The following is a 14,499-nucleotide window of genomic DNA, read 5'->3' on the forward strand; positions in this document are numbered from 1 at the left end:
CCCCCATAAAAACCCCAAACAACGGGGTTCAGAGAGCTCCTGAGTTGGTGGACACATTCACGTGCTGGGAGGGTGGTGCACCCCAACTCCGTGGGGACAGAAGCTCCTGCACTTGGTACCCTTCTGGACCTCCCTCCAGGTACTGCGTTGTCTGTGTGCTCATTTGTATTCTTTATATTTTCCTTTATAATAAACTAGTAATGGTAAAATGTTTCTGAGTTCTGTGAGACACTGCAGAAAATGATGAAAGCTTAGGGGATTGTGAGAGCCCCTGATCTGTAAGCAAGCCGGAAGTTATGGGTCACCTGGGGACCCACTGCTTGCAATTGACAAATGAAGGGGGGGCAGTCTTGTGGGACTGAGTCCTTAACCTGTGGGGGCTCATGTTAACTGTCAGCACAAGCTAACCAGTGTCATAATTGAAGTAAAGTGGACATCCAACACCCAGTTGGTGTCCCCTGAGAATTGGAGAATTGCTCAATATGACCCATAAATTTGGCATCAGAAGTGTGTGAGTGGAGAAAAGGGCTTTTGTTGTTGTTGTTGTTGTTTGTTTGTTTTTCATTTGAGAAAGCCAAGCCAGGACAGTTTGCCTGGACTTCAGAGACTGCCTTCAGGCTAGCTCAGCTGCTGGTCTACCTGGCTCAAGCCTGAGAGGACCTCCATGTGAGGAAAGTAGGAGCAGAGATGAAAAACCAAACAACTAGTTTCACACTGGTCCTCCCAAAGCATCAGGACAATGCCACCTTTGTCCGGGCTTTGAAAAGAAAATAAAACAAATAATAGTTAACAGGATCACATACTTGGTATTGTGCTGAGGATGTTATATGAATTATTCATTCAATAAGTATTTACTGATGACCTACTATGTGCCAGAAAATATTCCAGGTGCTGAGGATATAGAAGAAAACAGACAAAAATCCCTGGCTTCATGGAATTTACATTCCAAAGGGAGTGAGATAAGAGAATTTAAAAAGTAAAATATATGATATGGAAATGATGATAAATGTTATATAGAAAAATAAAACAAAGAAGGGTGCTAGGAAATGCTAGTGAGAGTTGAGGAGGGGAAGGTAGCTCTTTTAAATGTGGTGACCTGATAAAGATCTCACTTCAAACTGATCTGGGGCCAGGTGCGGCAGCTCACACCTATAATCCCAGCACTTAGGTGTAGGCTAGAGGATAGCTTGGGATCAGGAGTTTGAGACATAGTGAGAGCCCATCTGTATTTAAAAAAACAAACACAAACTGATCCAGAAGACATCGCATCAGACAGATTATATTGTTATCATTTCACAGATTAGGAAACTGAAGCTTAGAATATGAAACTTTTTCTTAGGAAAAGATCTGTTGTCAGCTATTCATATGTTAGAGTCTATCTCTTCCCTAAATATTTGCATGGCACTTGTTCCTTAGCAGTAGAATGCAAAGCAATTTGTACATGGTTAAGGAATTTTAACACCAAAAGTTGTGCTGAAGGTCTGAGAGAAGAGGAGAGCTTTCATCTCTTGGGACTCCTACAATCACAACACCTTGGTTGGTGGGTCCTGCTTATCTAGTCTTCCTCTTGACCTAGAACAAACCACTTCTGATGCTAGGCAGGGCTCTGTGACCACAGAACAGCTTTTTGTTGTTTTCTCAGCCAATTTCTAATTAGACTTTGTTTTTGTTTTAGCAGTTTTAGGTGCACAGCAACATTGAACAGGAAGTACAGAGTGTTCCCACAAACCCCCTACCCTCACACCATACAATCTCCCCAACTAATGACATATTGCCAGAACAGACTTATTTACAAGGTTAACTTCTTCCCTGTCTTGCCCCTTTCTCACAGATCAAATCTGGGCTACAGGTTCCATTGGTATTGCTCTTTGGGTCCTGAGTCCCCCATTGCCCACCTGGGCTGCCCAGGCTGTCACGGGCCTGCCATTCTCTCCTTGCAGATGCACAGTACCTGCAAAGGATGTACAACGGTGAGTGGGGCACAGGGGCAAACAGATGGCGTGGCTCCACAGTACTTTTGGGGCTGCAAGCTGTGGGGCTGAGGGCTGTCCCTGCTTCATCCTGTCAACTTAGAGAACCTTCTCCCAGCCAAGGTTATAAATTATTTTCTAGGAATTTCTCAGCCCTGGATTTCCCCGTTTGCTTTTTAGTTTCTCATCCTGAGTTGGCTCAGCCTGTCCTTCAGACTTGCCTAAAAACTCCCCTTTTAGTGTTGAGCCTTGAATAAATTTTCTTCTGCTGCCACGGCTGAGTTACTGCCTAGGTGCTGGGTCCATGCTGTCTCTAGACGGCTGCCTGGCCCTGGGGCTGAGAGGAAGCAGCGTCCAGCCAGACACCCACACCTTCAGACAGAGCCGCTTCTGAGAAGCAGTGGGGTAGAAATGTGTCATCTGCCAGAGGGTGGGACGGGGAGACTTAGGCTGCGGGGAGGGGGAGGAGGAACCAGGCCAGATGGGGGTGGAGGGATTGGGAGGTGGCGGGGGGTGGGGTGGGGGTGACATCAGGCTTGATCTTGCCTGGACTAAGGGGAGGCCATGGGTGAGCTTGCTTTTTGAGGAAAAAGGAGGTGAGATCATTGATGAGCTTTCCTTACTTGAGAGTCAGGGGATGAGGTCACACTTGGGTTTGTGTTATTTGGGAGAAGAAAGAGTGAGATCATGCTGTTTCCCTTATTTTGTATCAATAAGTGAGGGGAGGAGGTACACGGTGCCCAGTACACCTTATTTAAGAGGTTGAGGTGGTTTGGAAGGCCTTCTGCCTCTAAACTGAGGGTTGCCCTGACCGGGCAGAGCCTGGGAGCAGCCCCTCCCAGGGCAATTCAGTGCTTGGCTGGTTTTGCTGTATTGCTCAGGTCACCCAGGGCTGCACTACGGCTTTCATGAGCCCCGATGGCTTTTGCCTTCTTGAGCCTTTTCCTCCATTAAAATTTTTAAAGATTTTACGACTGTGTTGGTATAAAAATTAATATAAGGCCAGATTTATTATTATATAAGCAATTTATTTTTTTTCTGATTTGAAAAGAAATTAAAATTAAAACATTTTTGTGGGCCTCTAAAAGCTCTCTGTGCCTATTGCTCCTAATGGATGAATTGGTCCTGAGGTCACTGGGACAGTCAGGACTCTTCTGGCCTTCAGAAAGAAATCTAGGGCTGGAGCCAGAGCAGAGAGGGCCCCACCCACTCCCTAACTTCACTTTACCTCTCTGAGACACTCTACCAGGGAACTGACTAAGAGAACTGTGCAGAACTGGCCCGTCTTCTTGTACAGTCACACACCACATAACAATGTTTCAGTCAGCGGCAGATCACGTATACGACAGTGGTCCCATAAGATTATAACGGAGCTGAAAAATTTCTACTGCCCTCAGCCCCGTGGCGGCTCAGCTCGCAGCCCTGAAAGTACCGTGGAGCCATGCGGTCACTACTGCCTAGTGATGCTGTAGCTGTTGTAACATTGTAGTGCAACACATTACTCACGTGTTTGTGGTGATGCTGGTGTAAACAAACCTATTGCTAGTCATATAAAAGCATAGCACGTATAATTATGTACAGTAAATAATATTTGATAATAAATGACTGTGCTACTGGTTTATGTGTTTACTATACCATATGTTGTTATTTTAGAGTATACTCCTTCTTCTTATTAAAAAAAGTTAACTGTAAAGCAGCCTCGGGAAGGTCCTTCGGGAGGTATTCTAGAAGAAGGCATTGTTCTCATAGGAGACGGCAGTTCCATGGGTGTTACTGCCCCTGAAGACCTTCCAATGGACAAGATATGGAGGTGGGAGACAGTGATACTGATGATCCTGAGTGTGGGTAGGCCTAGGCTAATGTGTGTGTTTGTGTTTTAGTTTAAAAAGAAAAAAAAAAAGAAAAAGCTTAAAGAACAAAGATATAAATAATATTTTTGTACAGTTGTACAATATATTTGTACTTTAAACCAAGTGTTATAAAATAGACAAAATGTTTAAAAAATTTAAAAAATTTTAAAGTTAAAAAGCTCCGGTAAACTAAGGCTAATTTGTTATTGAAAGAATAAAAAAATTTGTTTATAAATTGGGTGTAGCCTAAGTTTGCAGTGTTTATAAAGTCTATGGTAGCGTACAGTAACGTCCTACACCTTCATATTCACTCACCACTCACTCACGGACTCACACAGAGCAGCTTCCAGTCCTGCAAGGTTCATTCATGGTAAGTGCCTTATACAAATGTATGTTTTAAAATCTTTTATAACATTTTACTGTCCCTTTTTTTCTGTTTTTAGATATGCAAATACTTATCATTGTGTTACAGTTGCCTACAGTATTCAGTAGAGTGACATGCTGTGTAGGTTTGTACCTTGGAGCAATAGGCTATTCCATATAGTCTAGGTGTATAGCAGACCGCAACACCTAGGTCTGCATAAGTGCACTCTATGATGTTCCCACACTGATGAAATCACCTAACAATGTATTTTTCGGAAGGTATCCCTGTCATTCAGCAACACATGACTATACTAAGAGGGTGATGTGCAGAGGCAGCATGGTGTGTCAGGCAGCAGGCTAGCTGAGGAGAACTTACTTAAGATGAATTGCCCTCTTAGACTAAGTAATCCATCAAAGAGCAGATACTGGTCATTTCCCTAGATAAAGGCAGAGACCAATGGTTCATTCATTCATTAAACAAATACTTATTGAACCCTAACTATGTGCTAAGTAATATTCCTTGGGGATACAGATAAGTTCTGGGTCTCCTGGAACATATACACTGTACATTTAAATCTCTAAAAGTGTCTATTTATAGCCACAGATAAGTTAGGAAAAGGGGAGAGGGAAACAGAATTAAATTGTTAGAAGCCTTGTCACTTACTACTGCTAACAGCCTGACATGCATTATGTCACTTGACCGTTTTAACAACCCTGTGAGGCATGTATTATTATTTCTATTTCATAAATGAGGAAACAGAGGCTCACAGAGATTAGGAAGCATGTTCACAATCTCACAGTTCACAAGCCTGGGTTGGAAAGCAGTTCTCATTCATTCCAAGGTTTGTGATATTCCACCTGGTTACTCTGCCTCACTAGTTATGATTTATGTCCAACAGGATTTTGATTACTAATAGTTTTCTCTGAGTGTTTTTTACAGTACAAAGTTATACATACTGCTTCTTGGCAAAGGTGAGGTAAATCACACCAGAAAGAAGCTAAATTCAGAATGAATGGAAATAGAGCCTGGGTTAGAAATGTAGGAAAGGCAGAACCTTCTTAGTCCATTTGGGCTATAGTTTGTAAAGGGTGAGGTCTCAATGTCTGGGGAAGACCACCATAGTCAAGTGGAGAGATTACTTAGGTTTCAGGAGACATGTGTTTTCATATGAGTGAAATACTGAAGTAACGTGTCTGTTAAGGTATGTTTCTGTCATCTGGTTAAGATATGAGCTGTAGTTACCATAGGTGCTGCATATACCAACATACAGACAGTAACTGGTGCAGTGTATAGTACAGCATGAGAAGAAAATAAACATAAAGAAGAAAATAAAGATCACCTATAATCACACCACTAGGTAATAAACATCATTAACATTTTGGTGAATATCCCTCAAGTTTTTTTTCTATTAATATCATTTAAACAAATACACAACTAAAATCTTATATTCTAATAGAGATTTGATATTTTTCTACTAAACAATATATCACACACATTTAACCCCATGCAGTTAAGTATTCATATACAACATGATATTTAATGGCTACATAGTGTTCAGTTGTGTAGATGGATCATAATTTATTTAAGAAATCCCCTGTTGGGAACTACACTTAATTTGTTGTCATTTTTCTCACTGTTGTATGTAACACAGACATGAACAGCTTTATGCGTAAATCTTTGCAAGAATCCCTAATTATTTCCTAATGGCAAATTCCCAGAAATGGAATAGCTGGCTGACAGAGCTTAAATATGTTCAAGTCTTTTGTAAACAGAAATCAAGCTTCAAAGAACAAACCCAGTTGGGATCGAAATCCTGGGATGTACAGGACAGAATCTCAGATCAGCTGAGACTCCTTCAGGCAGGCACCAAGGCTCTGGGTACACATGGTTCAGGAGCCAGGAGTCAGAGACTGTAGCACTGGAGACCTAGACACAGCAGGTGAATGTCAGTCCTGGAGCAGGAGCTGTTGCTGTTGACTTGTATGTGCCACATGCTGGGTGTTTGTGTCTACGTGTGTTTGCGTGTGCATGCACACACACATCAAGTGGGGGAAGGGGAGGAAACTGGGTTCCAAGTGTTCACAGGAGCCAGAAATCTAATTGCCTCTGGATGAACCCTGCTGCCAACCGAGGCAGGGTTAGACTTGCAGTGTGACCTCTCATACATGTGAAATTGTTCATTCATTTTATCCTGCCTCTGCCTACGGCATCTACCAATCTCAACTATTTACAATCTACTTTGAAATAATATAAGCAAATATGTTTCTTCAAAGTTCTTCTCTGCTGTCCCTGTTTTTCCCTATCTACTGAGACCCACATATAATCCAATCCTGTTCACACAGCCTGGGTCACATAAATAGTAACTCCAACAGAATCATCATCTTCTGAGACCCATAGTTGCCATCGTTTGTCCATCAACTGTCCTCTGTCTCTGCTTCTAATCGCAAACCCCATTACCCATCCAAGTCACTTTAGAAATAGAAGACTACTTTTTTTTCCCCTTAAATATCTGTTAGAATCAGGAGAAGAAGGGAAAGTCATTAAGTTTCCAAATGCCAAAGCACAAATAACTTCTGTAATAAAAGACGACAGGAAGGGAAATGTCCAAGCAGAATCGTCTAAATAGTTCATCAGCTACTCCTGGAAGAGCATCAGGGAGATTCAGAAGCAACATTGGCAGTGAAACTAAGGTAGGTGCAATGACTGATGGGCATGAGGAGTGGGAATGCCATTCAATGTCCATGAGCCTCCAAACCAGTTTGTGAAGGAAAAGGCCCTTTCCTTCTCTCTGGAGGAGGAGGGAGGGTGTGAGATAGCAGGACTCTCATTTTCCAAGGAAAATACCGAAGTGTGATGCTAGGCATCTGGCCAGACTGCATAGGGTGTACCTCACCCTTGGAAGCCAGATGTCTGACACAGTCTTGTGATTTTTTTTGGTGGGACCCAGTCTACATAGTCACTCTCTTTTCTTTTTTCTTTCTTTCTTCCCTCTTCCTCCCTTCCCCTCCTTCCTCCCTATCCTGTCTCTCTCCCTCCCGCTCTTCCTTCTGCATAGTAAGTAGAGTGTGTAGAACATGATTTAATCTATTTTCATTGATTCTGAAAATTCTCCTGGAATCTCACATTTACCGTTAGAAATTATTTTCATTGGATAGGATGAGTATATTGACATAGAAAATCTGGAGACTAGTCTGAGTTGGTAAAGTCCTGAGAAATAGCCTGAAAATGGTTATGGGCAAATCTCAATTCAGAGTTGCTTTCTTGAGATCTTCCATTTTCTTCTGAAAGTCAAAGGCGGAAGAATTTCAGATTAGCTGAGGTTTCTGGTTGTTGAGTCTGGTTAAATCTTTCCTTGCTACTCTCCTCTCTCCTTTTCCAGGTACTAGGAAACTTTTCTGGGTGAAAACATTAGCAAGAACCTAACAAGGGGAAAATTCCCTCTATTTTTACAAACCGTCCGCATCTTTGGCTGCAAGATGAACTTCATATACATAATTATCTCTTGCTGAAAACATTTTATCTTGATTAATTAAAGCACTTCTGCTGCTACCAAAAGCAGGGAGGAATTTCTGGAAAGGACTCCAAAGGCACTTAGCCTCTTTAAAAGCTTTACTGCCTACAAGTCTAGACTAGCCGATGCCTGCTGCTACTTTAATCGTTTTATCTAGTATGGCACTTCTGTAGGTGGCGGTTGCACACTTTCCATTACTTCTGTTACAATTTAACACTACAGACATAATCGACAACCTTAATTTTAAAAAAATGCTTTTCTATTTTAAATGTCGTAGATTTTCATTGTAGAAAATTAAAAAAATACAGAGAAACACAAAGAAGAAAATAAAAACCACCTATAATCACATCACTAGGTAATAAACGGCATTAACATTTTGGTGAATATCCCTCAAGTATTTTTTCTATTCATACGATTAAAAATATACACAACTAAAATCTTACATTCTAATAGGGTTTTGATATTTTTCTGCTAAACAATATATCACACACATTTCCCCATGCAGTTAAGTATTCATATACAACATGATATTTAATGGCTAGGCATCGTTCAGTTGTGTAGATGTATCATAATTTATTTAAGAAATCCCCTGTTGGGAACCACAAATAATTTGTTGTCATTTTTGTCACTGTTGTATGTAACACAGACATAGAACAGCCTTATGTGTAAATCTTCTCAAGATTCTCTAATGACTTCCTAATGGCAAGTTCCCGGAAATGGAATAGCTGGCTGACAGAGCTTAAACATTTTCAAGTCTTTCGCTATAATCTTGCCAAAATGGCCTCCAGAAAGGATGCACCAATTTATTCTCCTAAAGAGTTTTAAAGGGAGTAACTCTTTATCTACATTCTCAACAACCTTCAGTCTTCAAAGTAAAAGTTTACCAATTTGACAGTTGAAAAGGAGAATCTCATTTTTACTGAAATATCCTAGAATCCTAGTGAGGTTGAATCCTGTTTCATATGTGTAATTGGTCATTTGTATGCAGGCCCTAGGGAATGGTTCCCTAATGCTGTCTTCTCAGTTTCCTGCTGGGATGGTTATCTGTTACCTTTCAGTTTGCAGGTGAGCTAATTGTTTGGTAGTTTCCACTGTCAGATCATTTCTAAAAATATTTTTTTTCAACCTTTATTTTAGAATCGGGGTACATGTGCAGGTTTGTTACAAAGCTATATTGCGTGATGCTGAAGTTTGGAATACAAATACATCACTCAGAGATTGAGCATGGCACCCAATAGTTTTTTTCAACACTTACCCCCACCCACTTCTTGCATTTTTCAGTGTTTATTGTTGCCATTTTTATGACCATGTGTATCCAATGTTTAGCTACCACCTATAAGTGAGAACATGCAGTATTTGGTTTTCTGATTCTGTGTTAGTTTGCTTAGGATAGTGGTTTCCAGTTCCATCCATGTTGCTGCAAAGGACATGATTTCATTTATTTATGGTGTATACATACTCTATTTTCTTTATCCAGTCCAGAATTGATGGGCATCTGATTTGATTCCACATCTTTGCTATTGCGAAAAGCACTGTGATAAACATATGTGTGCATGTGTCTTTTTGGTAGAATGATTTATCTTCCTTTACCCAGAAGAGGGATTGCTGGGTCAAATGGTAATTCAACTCTCAGTTTTCTGGGAAATCTCCAAACTGCTCTCCACAGTGGCTGAACTAATTTACATTCCCACCAACAGTTTGTAAGTGTTCCCTTTTCTCCACAGCCTTGCCAACATCTATCTTTTGACTTTTAACAAAAGCCATTCTACTGGTGTGAGATGGTATCTCACGGTGGTTTTGATTTGCATTTCTCTGATGATTAGTTATGATGGACATTTGTTCATGTTTGTTGGCTACTTTTATGTCTTCTTTTGAGAAGTATCTGTTCATACCCTTTGCCCACTTTTTAATGGGGTTATTTGTGTTTTGCTTGTTGATTTGTTTTAGTTCCTTCTTAATTTTGGATATTAGACCTTTGTTGGATGCATAGTTTATGAATATTTTCTCCCATTCTTTAGGTTGTCTTTTTACTTCCTTGATAGTTTACCTTGCTGTGCAGAAGCTCTTTAGTTTAATTAGGTCCTATTTGTCCATTTTTGCTCCAAAAATGAATTTTATGGCAAAGTTTGTTTTATATACGCTTCATTTAAAAAAAAAAATCTTCTCTAAGAAGGTCATGGAAAGTGAATGCATCTTAAAAACTGTCCAAATTACTCTGCTTTCAAATTTGCAAGTAATCTTTCTTCCTAATCTACTCATGTAATTACTCGTTTCGAAATTTTGTACTGACTCTTTTTCACTTTTCAAATGAAAACCAAGCCTACTTTGAAAAAAACTAGGTAGAGCCACACTGCTCAAGACAGTAGCCACTAGCTACATGTGGCTATTTCCTTTTAAATTTTAAAAATAAAATAATTAAAATTTCACTTCCTCACTTGCTCAACCATGACTAGTAGCTACCATTTGAACATCACAGATGTAGGACTTTCATAGATAGTTCTGGACAGCACTGATCAACATTTTTAACTGTTCCCATCCTTGGACGTGCTCTCTTCCACATGTCCGAGCCTCTCCTTAGAATGCCCTTCTCCCTTTCTTTGGCTAATTCTTGCTTATTCCATGTGGTGAACAGGTCTATGCAAACCTAACTCTAAAGGCCAAGGGAGTTGAGAGGCCAAAGAAAGAGGCTGACAAATTCAGTTTCTCAGGAAAAAAAAAAAAAGAAAAGAAAAAATCAACATTTATTAGGGACTTAGGTATAGAAACAAGGTCTCTGGTGGCCTTGAGACATTGGATTCCTATACTTGTAGCAAGATTTTAGAGTAAAACATGTGCAGTTGGTCATGTTTCAGATTTTCTTGTGAAACTTCTGACTATTGGGAAGGTTAGGGAAGCATCTTTTTCAGGCTATCTATGCTATAACATTGTTTAAAGACCTTACTGCATAAAACCTTGCTATGTAGGAGTCAAACATTAGCCATCACAGCAATTTCACTTCAGGATGGCATCACTCTTGCCGTGCAATAGGCTGTTTTCCTATACCACTTGTCCTTCAACATACAGCTCGGATAGCACCTACTCTGGGGAAACCTTTCCTGACTACATGTTTCCCTACCTGGATTGCATGCCCTTCTTGGGCCCATTAGAGGCCTGGGCATAGAGTACTTATTGCAGTCCATCTTGGATGTTTGTTCACGGGTCCGTGTCCCTTACCAGCTCACTGAGGGAATTGTATGTGCCTTTACATTCTGATTCTCTAGTTCCCAGCTAAGTTCTGAAAAATAGACAGAACTTGGTGTATGCTGAATAAATAGACTGCTCACCATTTGCCCCACCCTGTGCAGAGGCAATGGTTTATCTTTAAAATTTCTCAAGAACTAAAAACATAACAAAAAAAATTCAAGGAGCAACATATTTATATTAAGGACAATTCAATTATTAAGAATAATAAAATAATGAAATACACAGGTATATTTTATGAGCTGAGTCACAAAGGACAGTGACCACAACAATACTATAATATTGCTCTTGTTTATATACATATATACACACATGTATTACCTTTATGCTTGAACAAGTATATATTATTGGAGCAATTCTAAACAATATCAGTCTAATTATTCTCACCATAAGTAAAAGCCTATGTGAAAGCATATCTCTTATCTTTAGTCCTCCAGAGTCTTTCTGGGTCTTCATCTAATTTTTCTTCTAATGTTACAGCATATTGCTGGCAGAATGTGCATTTGCCAGAATTTGCCAAGCCCAGAAACTTTTTTCTCTTTTAAATAAAAAAAAAAAAAACACAATATGTAATTCTTAGAGGAAAAATTCTAAAATATTAGAGAGAGCCCACTTATAATCCTGGCACTGAATGACAATCTCTTTTGCATTTGGATGTTTATCTTTTTCCCTTTATTTTATTTTTATTTTTATTTTTTTGAGATGGAGTCTCCCTCTGTCACCCAGGCTGGAGTGCAGTGGTGCGATCTCGGCTCACTGCAATCTCCGTCTTGTGGGTTCAAGTGATTCTCCTGCCTCAGCCTCCTGAGTAGCTGGGATAACAGGCGTGCACCACCTCGCCCAGCTACTTTTTGTATTTTTAGTAGAGATGGGGTTTCACCGTGTTGGCCAGGATGGTCTCGATTTCTTGACCTCAGGTGATCCACCCGCCTCGGCCTCCCAAAGTGCTGTGATTACAGGTGTTAGCCACAGTGCCCGGCCCCAATTTTTAAACATATATATATATTTTTTCTTTCTTGCATAAACGAGATCACACTGTGCATAATTTTTTGAAGTTACTTTTTTCAATTAACACATAATGAATTATATGTCAATAAATATATTTGTAACATTATTTTACATGTCTACCTAGTGTTTTATTATAAAAATGTATCATTCTCATTTTTGGAAACTTCGATTGTTTTCATTTCTCCCCACATCATGCTAATAGTGATGTGATGGTTCTCTGTCTGCCTAAGTGTTTTCCAGGGGTCTGCCAATCTAACTCTATTCTCTTCCAAGGGAAAAACAAGGAATGGCCTCCTTTTGGGGCCTTAGTGGGTATCAGGGAAAAGGGATTATAAACCTGCTTAGGCCAACCCAGGAACAAACCAGCCAAATTAATGTGTTCAGAGTGTTATTCTGAGTTCACTGGGCCAGGGTTAGTGGATTCTCCAAAAAGAGTCTCAGGCAAAGCTTACCTGCTAATGCTTTTCTGGGAGGTGCCATGGCAGCGTTGCAAAAATAAGAGAAAAGGAAAATTCAGGCTGGGAGGAAGGAAAGTGAATACTCGTTAACGAGTTGGTCATAGCTTTATGACAAAACAGCTGGTTGCTTGGTGGTATGAGACATCCCTGGCAGGACAAACCAAACCACTGAGCTAGGAATCACCCGCTGGAGGAAGGGAGGGTGTAGAATTTATTGGCAGCCCCGTCAGGGCTTTTTTTTTTTTTTTTTTTTTTTCTCTATTTGGTCAAATTTCACCTTACGGGCATAAACTGCCTCTCACTTTCAGGCTTTCAGGTTATGTCACCTGGTCCCTCTGAAGAGCCACTGTAGGGGCCAGTCTCATACTCCAAATTGCGGCGCTTCCTCTGTAACGGAAAGTGGTGGGAAGAGTCAGGGGCTCCCAGGGTGTGGTCAGGGGAGCGTGGGTGCCAGAGACGCTCTGGCTCCCTGCTGTGGCAGACAGGGTCCTGCCAGTGGCTGAGGGAGGGGTTGCAAAATAACTAAGCACCATCAGAGGAGAAGTGTGCTCTCTAGCGTTTCAACCTGCGGTCTTCCCAGTAGTATCAAAGCCCTTGGTTGGGCGAACCAAAGCATTCTGCAGAGTGCTGTCCAGAAGAAACACTAAGGCCCGTGCTACCCAGGAGGGTAGGGCAGGAACAGAGCATTAGAAAGAACGGGAAAAGGAAACTAAGTTCTGTGGGCAGGAGAGCTCCACCTTTCCTCTGGGGACAGAAAAAGAGCAAGAGGTCTGATGGGGACACGTGGCTAACCAAGCTACGTCTTCCACTGTGTCTCTCGCCCTGCGTTATCCAGCCCACAGGACTCCAAGCAGGCAGACTGGACTTACCCGGGGAGTAGGCTTGAAGGAGGATGGGCAGATACAAACTTTTGCATATCCTCATACACCCAGAGAATGGCACCTCACAAATGAGCACACCAGTACAATAAGAGGCAGAGGGAGGAGGAGAGCTTTGCACTGAGAATGGCACTCAGAGTTCATGTAAACTGGGTGATTTCCTTTTGACTTTCTAGACATGAAACAGGGCAAATTTCCTGTAATCAGCTGGAAAACAGCAGCAAAGCAAATAAACCAGGGTGTGAAATAAGGAGGAAGAGGCAGGGACAAAGGACAATGAGTCTGCTGGGTAGTTTTCCTGAGGCCTAGTGATGCCAAGGACAAGCTGAAGTAACACATTAATGTTTATGAGTCTTATGCACCGTGAAATGCTTGGGGCATTGTTAATCTGCCGCCTCTTGGCTTCTCTCTGCAGCCTTTGGTTTTCTAAAACACAAGATGGTAGTTTCTTTCTTTTTGCAAGAATTTGAACAGAGAGAGGAGGCTCCGACAGACTGTAAGATTATCCTGCCTTTGAATGTAACTGAGGATGGGCTTAAATACCGTCCCCAATTTCCCACTGCTGGAGGATAAAATAAAGAGCTCTCTGGCATGGGTGGCATACACAGGGCACCCTCAAGCTGATCCTCATGTCTTTCCATCTTTACCTCCCATCCATTCCAATGGCCATGACCCTTTCCTGGCACCAGGCCCTCCAAATGACACCACATGGTCTCTCAGGCCCCTGTCCCCATCTTAAAAGCTCTTTCCCTGACGTCCTTTCATCTCTCTTCTGGGGATCACCTGCATCAAGACTCAGTTCATGTTCATCTCCTGAAACCTTTCCCATGGTCAGGTGACTCTGGCCCACTTTCCCCACTGCTCCTAGTGTGAACAGACTTCTAGGTTAGCTCTTACAACACATTGTAGCTATCTGAATGCATGGATGCCTTTTCCTATTAGATTATGGACTTTTTGAGAACAAGGATCATAGTATTGATTTTTGGTCCTTAAGTATCTAGAACAGTATCTGCTACCTAGAAGGTGCCCGGAAAATGCTGGTCATTGAGAAAGCAGTTGTGTTTCCAGAGGACTTCACTTACACACTCACTGCATCACTCATCCTGCTACCCAGTGGTAGCTGTTTAGCTGTGACTCCTCCATGATGCTCCAGCTCCTTGAGGACAAAGATACAAACTTGCTGCCTTTATGACACTGTCTAGCACATTCTGCATGTTAAA

The 14,499-nt window shown here is 41.3% G+C and overlaps 1 long non-coding RNA gene across 2 annotated transcripts in view; it reads left to right on the plus strand.

Annotated features, from left to right (window-relative positions):
• Nucleotides 1-14,499, plus strand: part of LOC144332674 (uncharacterized) — a 24,467-nt gene continuing 9,968 nt past the window's right edge. Inside the window, exons 1-2 of one of the 2 annotated variants that reach the window (XR_013400640.1) lie at nucleotides 1-139; nucleotides 1,832-1,970. This is a non-coding gene — a long non-coding RNA (uncharacterized LOC144332674). The remainder of the gene's footprint in view (nucleotides 140-1,831; nucleotides 1,971-14,499) is intronic. The other variant, XR_013400642.1, reaches the window with a different exon arrangement.

This window comes from Macaca mulatta, chromosome 1 (assembly GCF_049350105.2).
Source record: "Macaca mulatta isolate MMU2019108-1 chromosome 1, T2T-MMU8v2.0, whole genome shotgun sequence".
Classification (NCBI taxonomy): Eukaryota; Metazoa; Chordata; class Mammalia; order Primates; family Cercopithecidae; genus Macaca; species Macaca mulatta.